The sequence below is a fragment of the Nannospalax galili genome, unplaced genomic scaffold (genome assembly GCF_000622305.1).
Source record: "Nannospalax galili isolate Female #2095 unplaced genomic scaffold, S.galili_v1.0 scaffold1408, whole genome shotgun sequence".
Taxonomy (NCBI): domain Eukaryota; kingdom Metazoa; phylum Chordata; class Mammalia; order Rodentia; family Spalacidae; genus Nannospalax; species Nannospalax galili.
In genome coordinates, this window is record NW_008357131.1 from 93,726 (window position 1) to 106,832 (window position 13,107).

Consider the following 13,107-nt stretch of genomic DNA (forward strand, 5'->3'; position numbering starts at 1 on the left):
AAAGTCAATCTTGAACACATAGTAAGACCAGCATGGGCTACTTGAGACCTTGTCTCATGTCTCAAAAAACAAAACAAAAAAAAACAAAAAAAGAAAATGAGAATATAAAAGGTGTTAAAAGTATATGAGAATGGATATATTTTCCAAAACAGAAAAAAATGAGAAAGCCTAAGCAAGTGATGAAGTTCTATGTAGGTTTGTTTAAGGAACAAAATATATATCTAGTCAATGTTTATCTGAGAACATTTGGTTTTTCACCCAAATTTTATCTACATAGCACATGGTAATTAAAAGTACCAGACTGGTGGAACTAACCTTATTGGATGTATAAGAGCCATACTTTGAGACCTATATGAATCTGGTGAGAGGGACTTAAAGGACAGTTTTTCCCATGTCCTCCAAGGTCGACTAAGTTCCAGGGGGCTATGGAACATCTCTCAAAATGTCCTGTAAATGTCGTAAGTCACATGTCCTCTTGTTCAGAGAGGCCATGGAGACCCCACCAGATGGACTTGAACCACTGCCCTCCAAGGTAGACTTGAACCAGCATCCAGTCCACAAGAGAAGGGTCAACTCAGAGGAAACATCTCATTCATGCTTCCAAGTGAAGCCAGACATGGTCGAGCAGGACCTTCCAGTCATGGTTGAGCAGGACTTTTGACTTATCTTCACATAGATGGAACTGGTAAAATAAAGGAGCCAGGGGCTCCTCCCAAGCCCATGTGACCCCTGAGGAACAGATCCTCAAATGACCTTAAGTATAAATATAAATCGATTTATTTTAGCCAACTGTATGGTCTTAAACACCCAAAAGGAAAGTATAATCAACGAGTAAAGTCATCAGTATATTTCTTTAAGAGTTCAAGGGATTACACTTCCCAGACATTAGGCTTAAGTCCATATAAAAAGTTATTTAGACAGTTATCTTTCATTGATGATTTTGTTCTGAATCAGAAAGTGCTGCTCAGATGTAAGTCTTCAAATCTTGGTCTTCAATATTGTAGCTAAGGGAGACAACCCACTATTGTTCTAAAATGATGGATAAAATTTGTTTTCTCCCCGTATCTAGAAGCCTTTGAGAGGGAACTGACACTGACACTCAAGTCCAGCCTTGGAAGACAAAAGAAAAATGAGGAGGACCCCAACAGAGGGATGCTTTGCAAGCCCTTGTCAAGAAATTCCAATGGACTCTAATGAACATTTGAAAATTGCCCTGTTCTGACTTTTCTCTAGTTCCCTGTTTAGAACTTGTAATGCTAATTACTGTTGCCTTTATTTCTTCACATCTCCTATTCACCAGTCAAGGACTTTCTTTTCCCCCTACAGATAAGAGTTATGCAATATGGGATATTCACCAGTCAAGGACTTTCTTTTCCCCCTAGATAAGAGTTATATAATTTGGGAGTCTTTTAGATAGACCCACTGAAGGGGTACTCCAGTTGCCTCACCCTGCATCCCTGTTCAGCATGGAAGAAGCCAGAGCAGTCTGTGTCCCTATTCCCTATTGGCAATTTGGGTAACAAAAGACTCCCAAGAAAAGTAGCCAGTTTCTTGGCTAAAATGCACAACGTCCTTGGGCCAGAGGCCAAAAATGTCAAAAATATTTGGGAGCTTTTATCCTATCCTTAAAAGATTTGAGTTACCTCTTCAAAGGGGGGAATGTTAGAGTAGCCAAAAGCCCCATAAAAATAAATAAATAAAAGAAGAAGAAAGAGTACATGAAGTTATCAGAAAAAAGTGATGGGGCGATATGGGAGGAGTTGGAGGGGAGGGAGTGGACATGGATTTGATCAAAACACCTTATATGCATGCATGAAATTTTCAATAATTTATTTTAAAAAAATTGTAATATGAGTGTTTTCCTGCATGTAAGTACATACAGTACCCACAGAGGCAAGAGGAGGGCATCAGATCCCCTGGAACTTATGGATGTTCACCATGTGGATGCTGTGAACCAAACCCAGGTCTCAGAAAGAACAGCCAGTGCTCTTAACCCCTGAGCCATCCCTTCAGATCCTTTTTTGTTTTTTTGAGTCACTATGTATCCCTGGCTGGCCTGGAACTCACTATATAGTCCAGACTAGCCAAGAACTCATAGAGATATGCCTGCTTCTGTCTCCCACTGGGATTAAAAGTGTGTGCTGCCATACATGGCTAGATGCTTTTTAACTGAGCTCTCTAGTAGATTCCTTCAGGTTCCCCCAAAGAGTTCTACAGACATTCCTAATGGTCCCATTGGCAAACAGGCTTCCAGCTTTTGTAAGTCATTAATTCCACTTCAGTCAGATGCTCATCACTACACTTCCAACATGATACACTTCTGAACTGTCTCAGTCTGTCCCAGGTCCTTATCACTATTACTAACTTAACAATCCCTTAGCATTTATAGAGTAACTAAAGGTTTTATAATTACTTATTCGAAGTGTGCCTTACACAGAAGGCTGGGCAGAAACTACTATTATGTACTCATAGGTAAAGAAGCTATAAAGACCACAAGTAGACAGCAATCCCAGGCATTGCTTACAGCTCCCCTCACCTCAATGATCCCTATGTGACCTGCATTCGAAATATTATTTCTTTGGTGAGGTCAAATCTCAACCAGGACTGCCATTCATAACAAGAAACAGAGGTATTCAAGCAAGGCCCCAAAAGTCATCCTGAAACCTCTGCAGAACATGAGGCAGACAGCTGTCTCACCATTTGTCACCACTCTAAGAATGCCAATTTAAAGCTCAGGCCTGACCCACTGACTGCCCAGAGCTAACTTGGGGCAGGCAGGATTCAAGGTGCCAAGCACCATAGGTCTAACCCTGGTTCTTTCTCTATGGGAACACCATAAAGCATAAACCACTTGTCTCCCTTACTACTTCTGAACTAGGCTCTTTTGAGGCTACAAATACTTCTCACTATATCAAAAGTAGCAAAGTGTCAACCCACAGGTTGAAGAAGAATTTGGTTTAAAGTACATAATGCCTCAAAAAATCAATGGGCTGGACTGAGAAAATCGCTCAGCAGTTAAGAGCAGTTACTGCTCTGGCAGAGGACCAGAGTTCAGTTCCCAGCACCCATGTCTGGTAGCTCACATTAGGTAGAATTACAGCTGCCTGTAACTCTATGGGATCAGAGACCCTCTTCTGGACTCTTTGGCACGTGCACTCAAATATGTACATAATACACACACACACACACACACACACACACACATACACACACACACTGAGTAAAAGTAAAATAAATTGTTTTGAAAAATCAACGGCTTTAGGGGACCAGCAAGATGGCTTAGCAGCTAATATTCAATCCCCATATAAAGGTAGAAGGAGAGCATTCCAAGAGGTTATCCTCTGTGTGTGATATGGATGGCAGAGTTAGAGAAGTGTAGCTTTCAGAAGATCGTGAGTGAATCCCAGATGTCCAGCCTTGAGCTACTTTGCTGTACTTAGGTGTGCCCAATTCTTCCCCTTGGAAGACAGTACTTGTTTTGGATTTTACAGGAGCCTACAGTTAAAAGACTTTTTTTGTCTTTTTGAGACACCACGGCTTAAAAGACTTTTAAAGAAACTGTGGCTGGGCGTGGTGGCGCACGCCTTTAATCCCAGCACTAGGGAGGCAGAGGCAGGGGGGTCTCTTTGGGTTTAAAGCCAGCCTGGGATCCACAGCGAGGTCCACGACAGCTGGGGCTACACGGGGAGCGTGTCTCCAAAAGACCCCCCCCCCAAAAGGAAACTGTGACCTTTTAAGAGTTGGGATTTTTTTAAGGACTGTGGGACTTTGAAGGTTGTGTTGTTTATGCTGTGATACTGTTAATATTATCTTGGGGACAAGATATGGAAAGGCTGTGATTTAATAGCGAGGTGTTTGTCTATCAAGTTGACATGGTGTCAATTGTGCTGGATAGCTTTAGTTGTCAACTTGACACACCTGGGTAGAGGGAGCCTCAATTAGGGAATTTCCTCTATTGGACCTGCCTGTGGCCAGGTCTGTGAGGTATTTTCTTGTTTGTCGAGTAATGTAAGAGGACCCAGGCCACTATGGGTGGTGCCACCCTTGGCCAAGTTGTTCTATATTGTATAAGAAAGCAGGCTGAGCATGGGCCAGGAGAACAAGCCAGTAAGCAGTGTTCCTCCATGGCCTGTGATCTAGCTCCTGCCTCTAGGTTCCTGCTCTGAATTGCTACCTTGGACTCCCTGCTAAGCTGTGACCCAGGAGATGTAAGCCAAATAAATCTTTTCCTCCCGAGTTGGTACTGGTCAGTGTTTTGTCACAGCTATTGAAAGCAAACTAAGACAGACCTTATTTTCTTAAAGCGGCCTTCTTTAATCATCTAGTCTCTCCTTATTCCCTTATTCTGCAATATTTTCCTTCAAATCATTTATCTGTAAACTATGAGCTCTTTTATTCACTGCTATATCTGAAACTATGTATGGTTCAATTAACATTAGTAAATATTCAGTAAATGAACAACTAAATGTTTTCAAAAAGACAATTTCATATAGCTATCTGAATCAAAACAGAGGAAACTACAGACCCAAAAAGCTGAGGACTAGGATTTCAGGGTCAAAGGAAATTAACCAAGTACAAGAACTGAACAGATGGCTCAGCAGTTAAGAGCAGTGGCTGCTCTGGCAGAGGACCTGGATTCAGTTCCCAACACCAATATGCTGGTTAAAAACTACCCATGCCTCCAATTACAGGGATCCAATGCCCTCTTCTGGCCTCTGTGGGTATTGAATACACATGGTACACTTACATACATGCAGGCAAATAAAGAAACAAAACTCATAAAGTAAAATAAAAAAATAAAATAAAGAAATTTTTAGAAAGAACCAAGTGTAACAGAAAATGTTTGAGTTTCTGTAACCAGATTTCTCTCAGTTCTAAGCTTAACTCTTCCAAATACTGCCTTCATTGCCTCTCTAAGCCTTAGTAATTTATAAAACAACAATTATCACAACCTACCTCCAAAGTTTCTATGAAAATAAATTTACATAAAGGTCAGTATACTGCCTAGTAATATAGTACACGCCATACAGAACTAATTTAACTTTTCTGATACTTCTAGCCTTCAAGAGGAACCTAAAACAACAACAGAAATTGCCTGATTTCTCTAAGTTCCACCCCCATCCTACTAAAGCAGTTGTCTGTAGTGCTGGTACCTCTACACTCACTGCCACCCGTCTATTCTTTTAACTGATTACCATTTTCTTTCACACCTTTCGTTGCTGTTGGCCTTCAAGTGCTGGTCTCTAGCCGTTAACGTGGCAGAGTTTCTCTCACTGCTTTAATTGTATCTACAGGGATTTAAAATCCAGATTGTGAAACTTGTAATACCACTTAAAAATAAGACCAAATTAGTACTACGAAAGGGCTTAAGGATAGTATTTTGCTTCCCTGTTTTTCAGTTGGGCTTAGGAAAAATGAGACTGTTAGATAAACTATTATACAAATGAATGCCTGTGTATTTCACACTTATCTACATGGAATCATTCATATTTTTAAGTAACAGTGAAACTATTTTACAGGGCAGTAAAATTAAGTTCCAAGCTTTGCACACAGGCCACGGGAAGACTAGCATCTATAGAACTTTAGGTGAGTAAGACAAAAAGAGGTAAGGGTGCCGGGCATGGTGATGCATACCTTTAAATCCCAGCACTTGGGAAGCAGAGGCAGGCAGATACCTGTGAGATCAAGGCCATCCTGGTCTACCTAGTGAGTTCTATGCCACCTGGGACTACAGGGAGACTCTGTCTGCAAAAAAATAAAGTAAAATAATAAAAATAATGTGAGAGTAAAATCCTGAAGATTCAGATTAGAGAGCTTGCCAATGTGGAATTCAAGAGCACCAGGAGGGCCCTGATTTCCTCTTTGCCCCATCAGGTAGAGAGGAAAGAACAAAATGGCTTACCTCACTGGCCAGGGGAGAAAACTGGAAAGGCCATGTTTCCAATAAGATATGCAAATACATATGCCTTTAAACCCAGCACTTGGGAGGCAGAGACAGGCAGATCTTTGTAAGTTCGAGACCAGCCTGATCTACATAGTGAGTTCCAGGTCAGCTGGGGGTACAGGGAGATGGTCTTAAAAAGACAAAAAAAAAAAAAAAAAGATATGCAACTACAATAGAAGTGCCCTTTGGTTAACAATGGGGGTGGGGGTTACAGCAAATATCAAACAGCCTTCTTCTGAGGCAGGAACAGGAAACAAAGCAGAATGTAGAACTAGTCGGGAAATGCTAAGACGGACTCTTGAAAACTGCTTTAATATCAACACCAGCAGAGACCAGCATTTAAACTTCAACTCTGCAGTTCACATACTGCACTATACTGCCAATGTTTAGTGGTTTTGTCATCTATACACTGAAATCCATTTCTGTATGGAAAAACCGGAGTTATGGGTAGGTCCTGCAAAAGGAGAGCATGGAGAGTTTACTACCGAATTCCCTAAGGAAAACCTCCCCCTTTTGCCTTTAGGGAGTTAGGTTGGCAAAATAGTGAGGAACTGGAGTGCTGTGGATAGTTGTAATGCTTTCCTCACATTCTTGTTCCATTTCATGATGCTTTACAATTCACAAAACCTTCTGACTTACATCATTTTAGCTGATTCTCTACAACATCACCACAAAAGACACAAAAGACACATGGCGGGGGTTGAGAATATAGCTTGGTATCGAGCATAATGCCCTGGGTTCAGTCCCTAGCAAGGACATACATACTATGATGACAAACACAGGATGCTGACAGGAGACAGGGATATGTGGCAGGGTAGCAGGGAGGTACTCCAATTTTACAAATAGGGGAATGTGCCTAAGGGCACATGGTGAGAAGTAAGATTAAAAACTCAGGATCCCCAACTTCAGCTCAGCTCTCCAGGTCCCTATCTTGTGTCAGCCTGTTTTTCTGAGATCTCTTTAGTTTCATGTATTTTCTTTCAGACAGTTAGTTGGGCCTCTGTCTGCTTCTCTGCTTCCAAGTTCTTTCTATATTCCATTCTTTGGTTCTCTCGATAGAAATACCACTGCTCAAAGGGACCCTCACTCCTACCTGCCCTGGTAGGCTCTTCAAAGAACTGAATACCTACAGAGGGCTGTCTTCTTAAACTTTCTACATAAAAGCAGTAGGATTTCAGGGAAATCAGTAAGCAGCTCATGGAAAAGTCTGTCAAGTCAGAAGAGCTACAATATTCACACTGACCTGGATTCTAAGATCAGCTTTCTGGGTTCCTAGGCATGAAGCCTAAGCACATTATTTCAGTTCTTACTATAGGATTTCCTTCCCCTTCTATCTGCACTGCCCCTGACAGCCCTGACAGCTCTACTCTATTGCTCCACATTTACCACTATTCATGATCACATTTTACGGAACTGAAAAAATTGTAAGAGTTCCTGAACCTGGGGGTGAAGAAATGGCTCTGCAGTTAAGAGCACTGGCTGCTCTTGCAGAGGATCCGGGTTCAGTTCCCAGCTAACAACTATCTGTAACTCCAGTTCCAGGGAATTTGATGCCCTCCTCTGGCCTCCACCATACTGTATGTATGTGGTACACTTATATACATGCAGCCAAAACACTCATACACATAAATTAAAATAAATACTTAAATTTTTTTATTTAAAAAAAAGGGGGGGGGGGTTGTTGCTGGTGCTAACCTGGGGCTTGGCAGGTCACAAGAGACTGAAGTTAAGAAAGTCCCTGAAGTGGCTGGGTGTGGTGGTGCATGCCTTTAATCCCAGCACTCAGGAGGCAAAGGTATCTACACTGGGAGTTCTAGGCCAGCTAGGGCTACAGGGACACCCTGACTCAACCAGAAAAAAGAAAGTTTCTGAGGTCCCAGAGATCATGTTAAACAAATGATCCCTAACATTCTTAGGGAAACTCCAAGAAAATGATCCCAACCCTTCCTGAAGGCCAGGAGGCTACCCAGGCCAGCACCCAATCTCCTATGCCTAGAGTAGAACAGTTTATTGTTAGGGCACCTGTACAAAGGCTGAAGTGAATCTCTAACCTAGCTACCCCTGTAGATTAGCCCAAGCTTACTCAAGTCTTCCCAGGTATCCTTACTCACCAGTACCAAGACTGAACTTATAGGCAGCTATTTCCTCGTTTAGGTTACAGGGTCAGCAGCAGCTGCCTCTAGAAACAGGGCTCACCTATAACAGAGAAGAAAAATCTGTCAAGGTCACACATTTTGCATCTTGCCTCATTATTAAATGCATCATTTCAGACCATGTTAAGTGCTACAAAGAACATTAAAGCAAAGTAATGAAATAAAAATGAGGAATAAGGGGGCTGGAGAGATGGCTCTGAGGTTAAGAACACTGGTTGTTCTTGCAGAAGAGCTGGGTTCAAATCCCAACACTCACATGGCAGCTAACAACTGTCAATAACTCCAGTCCTGGGGGATCCGACATCCTCTTCTGAACTCCACGGGCATTGCATGACACGGGTGCACTTACCGACATGCAGGCAATACACTCATACACATAAAATTTAAAAAAAAATTTTTTTTAAATAAGGAATAAGGTCAGGTGTGGTAGTTCACACCTTTGATCCCATCACTCAGGAGGCAGAAGCAGGCAGATCAAGGCTAACCTGGTCTCCATAGCAAGTTCTAGGCCAGCTACAGGGAGATATACAGGAAAAAATGGCCAGGGAAAGCCTTTCTAGAGGACACAGATAGAAGCCTGAATAAAGCAAGGTGTAAAGCATGCAAAACTCTGAGGAAAGCTACCTCAAAAATACAAGCAGTACGTGGAAAAGCCTGGAGGCAGTATTAGCAAGAACAAGTTCAGGGGGCTGCAGAGATGGCTTCATTTCCCAGAAGACATATGGCAGCTAACAACCATCCATAACTCCAGTTTCAGGGGAATCCTGCATCCTTTTCTGACCTCCATAGGCATTGCAGGCATGTAGTGCCCTGACATTCATGCAGGCAAAACACTCAAGACACATAAAGTAAAATTTTCTTGATGTAGGGTCTCCCTGCAGCCCCTCCTGGCATGGATCTCAAGAGTACTGCAATTAAAGGTGTGTACCACCATGTCCAGACCAAAATAATTTTTTAAATATTTCATTTATTATGTTTATGTGTATGAGTGTGTAGCCTGCATGAATGTAGGTGGTTTACTCTGTTTGCCACATTAATGCTGGTAATTGTGTAAGGTCAATGTTTTACTTTATTTTATACTTAAACTAATGGGAAAACTGAGACACGGAAAATCAAGTAAATTTGTCCCAACTCACAGTGCTAATACATAGCTGAGCTGGGAGTTGAATCCTGAAAGTCCAACTTCAGGGCTCACCTCTTAACCGTATACTAAACCAGTTCTCAAAAACAGAAGCAGGAAATATGTCTCTATTCTGATATGGCACAGACCTCCCTACCAGTAAGCATGATACCCTCTCCATTTACTTGCAGTCCAGGTTTTTTACAGAATACAAGTTGAATGACCCTGGAGTCTGTCAGCCAAGTAGTACCAGACTTCTGAACCTCTACTTACTGCTGTAATGGTAAAGCAATTAATAGCTAATAGCATTTACTGTACTTGAAAATAGACTAGGTACTAGGCTAAGCACCTTACATATACTAACTTATTTCAGAGAGGGAATGAGTTCTAAGACATGAGTGGTCTCCATGTCTGAATGACATTTCACATTCAAACCACCACCCAAGGCTTTTATTATATTGGACATTCTTTTTTTTTCCTAAAGACATCTTATTTTGGGGGTTGGAGAGATGGCTCAGTGGTTAGGAGCACTTGCTGCTCTTCCAGAGAGTTAAAGTTTAGTTCCCAACTCCAGCTCCAGGGGATCCAATGCCTTCCTCTGGCCTCCAGGGACACCTGCATACACATGGGCATTTAGTCACACAGACACATGCCCCAGCTGTCCTGGAACTCACTATGTAGACCAGGCTACATAGACCCAGGCTACGTAGACCCTTGAACTCACAGAGATCCACCTGCCTCTGCCTCCCGAGTGCTGGGATCAAAGGCGTGCGCCACCACACCCGGCAATAAAAATAATCTTTTAAAAGTATTTATTGTGGGGCTGGAGAGCTGGCTCAGCAGTTAAGAGTGCTGGCTGCTCTTGCAGAGGATCCAGATTCAGTTCCCAGGACCCACATGGCAGCTAACAACCATCTGAAACTCCAGTTCCAGGGGATCCAATGCCCTCTTCTGACCTCCAAAGACATTGCACGACACAGTGCACTTTGATACATGTAGGCAAAACACTCATACACATATATTCTGGAGCATTCCACCTAAGAATAGGGAACAGAGTCTACAAGAGTATAAGGAAACCAGGAATCTGTATCTGTAGGAAAGGGGAAAGTAAGTCAGGAAGCATAAGACGGGAAAATTACAGGAACAGTGGAGCCTGGACATGAAAGGTGGGAGAAACAAGCAGAAGGTCTAGTACAGAAAAAAGGGAGCACTTCCAGGTAGAAGACCAAGAACCTGACAGAAGCAATCATCTCCTGTATTTGTAGACAAGTTCTCAAAACAGAATGTTCTTACAGAACCTTTGGTCTTTACAGTAAGCAATTTCCAAGGTGCTGGGGGGTTATCTTCTTAAAGGAGAAGGACAAAGGACACTGGATTCTCTAGGCCTCTGGGGTAGCAACCAACAAGAGTGAACAGCCACAGTAGATGGTCATAGCCTAAGAGCTCAAAGTGCCCTCCAACAGGGCTCACCAGCTGGGATCCTCCCCTATCCACTTCTGCTACAAACAGTACTCCTGCATGAAAGACTGACACAGTCAACAGTCCTTTGTCCAGGGCCACACTTGCCAGTGGATTTGCTAGTTCTGTTCCAGCTGCCCTTAACTTCAGAGTTTCAAAACTGCCTCGGGCGTTTATTCCACACTCTACAAGTTCCACAAGACTTCTCCCATTCACAAGGACCTTGACTCTCAGTGACTAGAACAATAAAAGGAACAAGCTATGTTGCCTCAGGGTTTAACAAAAAGGCCTTACAAGAGAGTAAAAATGTAGCTAAGTCACAAAGTTGGTTCAGCAAACCCAATCCTACTTCCCAACAAAAACAGGTGGTCAAGATGTCTGGCTTATCAAGGAGGAGGCCCCAAGGGGAGCTGATAACTTAATGACAAGAGATAATAGGGCTCTAGAGCCCCACCCCATGTCCAACTATAAGAACATAATAGATGTCACAAAACCTGAAATTCAATCCAGGCAGTCTTCAGCCTGCCTGTAAGAATAGTCAAAGAATACAACAAATGTGCAATTCTTGCTTCTGTGTAAGCTTGGAACTAAAAGCATTTCTCCTTCCTCAGCTGAAATTATCTCCAGTCTCTTCGCCCCAACCCCCTTCCCTAAGAAACAACCCAGCAGAATTACCCAGGGAGGCATAAGTAATTACTGTTTTCTTTTCTCCACGCTAATGAGACAGTTGGATGCTTCCCCTTTCCCCTTCTAGAGCTGGAAGGAGAATTCAAGGCTTTATAATAATCAGTAACCAGCACACCAAAGCTTGGGTCAGACAGAGAAACTATGCAGAACATCTTTCTATCCCTGAAGAGCACAGAGCTCGAAGGGCCCAACCACTTGACAGGAACCAGAGCTAGAAGGGGATCTCTCCAAAATCACAAAGGAGGTCAGCAGCAAGGCCAGAATGGGTCTTAATCCCACCCAAGGTATTTTCCCCATCATCCAGACTTCCTGCAATGTAGAATGAGTTTCTGTTGCCCTAAATGTGGAAGCTTTGACTGCAAATTTCAAGTTCATGTTAGTTCTTGAATAGACTGTGACAATGCTTTACAAATGTGAACTCAAGCCAAGAAACCCAGGTCTGAGGTGGAAGGTCAGGATCTGGGAGATAATGATCATTTACCCTCAAAATCAACACCACAAGTGAATAAGCTGGGCAAAAATTAAAAAGAATACATACATTTTAGTTGGAATTCAGCTCATTTATATGAAGGGGAAACGATTATCCTTAAGGAACTTAAGGTCTGGTAAAGAGCTCCAGGTGCTAGAACCCTAGTCTGCTAGTTCCCCTTAGTTCACAGATGAAAAAAACTATTAGAAGCTTCAAAGGTGAAACAGAAAACTGAAAGATAACTACAGTTCAGAGTCAGTCGTGGTCAGTGAAACAGACAGACATGGTCTCTACAAAATAGCACCACCATTTGTGAAAACTGCTGAGGAAGAAAAAAATGGTTAGAACTTTTTAAGCTAGAATAATTTGTATAATCTAATAAGGCTTACTTTTTGGTTTCTTAGGGGGGGGGTACTATTTTTTAATTTTGAAGGTGGTTCCTTGCCTTTCCCTGGCTCTATCACTTCAGGTGGGATTCAGCATTTTAAACTGGGTTATCAAACTAATTATTTACTCTTCCCATCCCTAGAAGGCTTGGGCATGACCCTACCTCCCTACTGTCTGACACTAAACTGACTGCGGGGCTCTTGCAACCATTTAGGACATGGTCAACTGACTACCAGGCTTCACCTTTACCAAGCCTGGTGCTTTACTATATAAATGGGCCCTAGAATATTTGAAAGCCCCTGCTTTCATCAGCTGTAGGACCTAGGGTCTCTCCTACAAAAAACAGCTCTGAATCCAAGGCCAGGCTTCCCCCAATGGACAATCTCCAAAGGGAGTTACTTAACTAAGTTTTCCATTATTGTTCACTCCCTTCCCACTCTCCTGCAAGGAAGGGCAACAAAGTGCTTGAAAAAAATATATAAGTAAATCTCACTCTGAGTCCTGGTTTTGCCACCCAAACTGATGGCAGTGCTTTGATCATTCTTGTTCACTTGTAAGAAAGACTTTTACCTAAATTTGTAACCAAAATTAATCTTGTTTTGAGATCATTTAACACTATCTCAGCTTGTTTACAATGTAAACAAGTTTACTAGTCCATGTAACCAGAGCACAGAGCTTCAATCTCTCCTGACCTTTCCTTCTTGGCACAGTGAGTACACTGTGAAAATACAAAGCTCAAGAATATCTGCTGAAAGCTGATAGGTAGAGAATGGGCTGGAGCGAGCGGGCGGGGCAGATGGAGGAAGGCTTGAGCGGATGGATGAGGCTGAACCAGCGCAACCCAGATTTATTTCAGAAGAAGGGAAGGGAAGGGAAGAAGGGGAGGGGA

General features: G+C 42.5%; 1 protein-coding gene across 5 annotated transcripts in view; it reads right to left on the minus strand.

The window, feature by feature from the left end:
* Raly (RALY heterogeneous nuclear ribonucleoprotein) overlaps positions 1-13,107 on the minus strand; it is an 89,795-nt gene that overhangs the window by 47,964 nt on the left and 28,724 nt on the right. For 2 of the 5 annotated variants that reach the window (XM_029557155.1, XM_008855050.3), the window contains exon 2: positions 8,056-8,140. The exons of 2 other annotated variants lie outside the window; for them this stretch is intronic. The gene's annotated coding sequence lies outside the window, so the exon portion shown is untranslated. Of the gene's footprint in view, positions 1-5,210; positions 5,289-8,055; positions 8,141-13,107 lie in introns of all 5 variants that reach the window. One more of the 5 variants, XM_029557154.1, reaches the window with a different exon arrangement.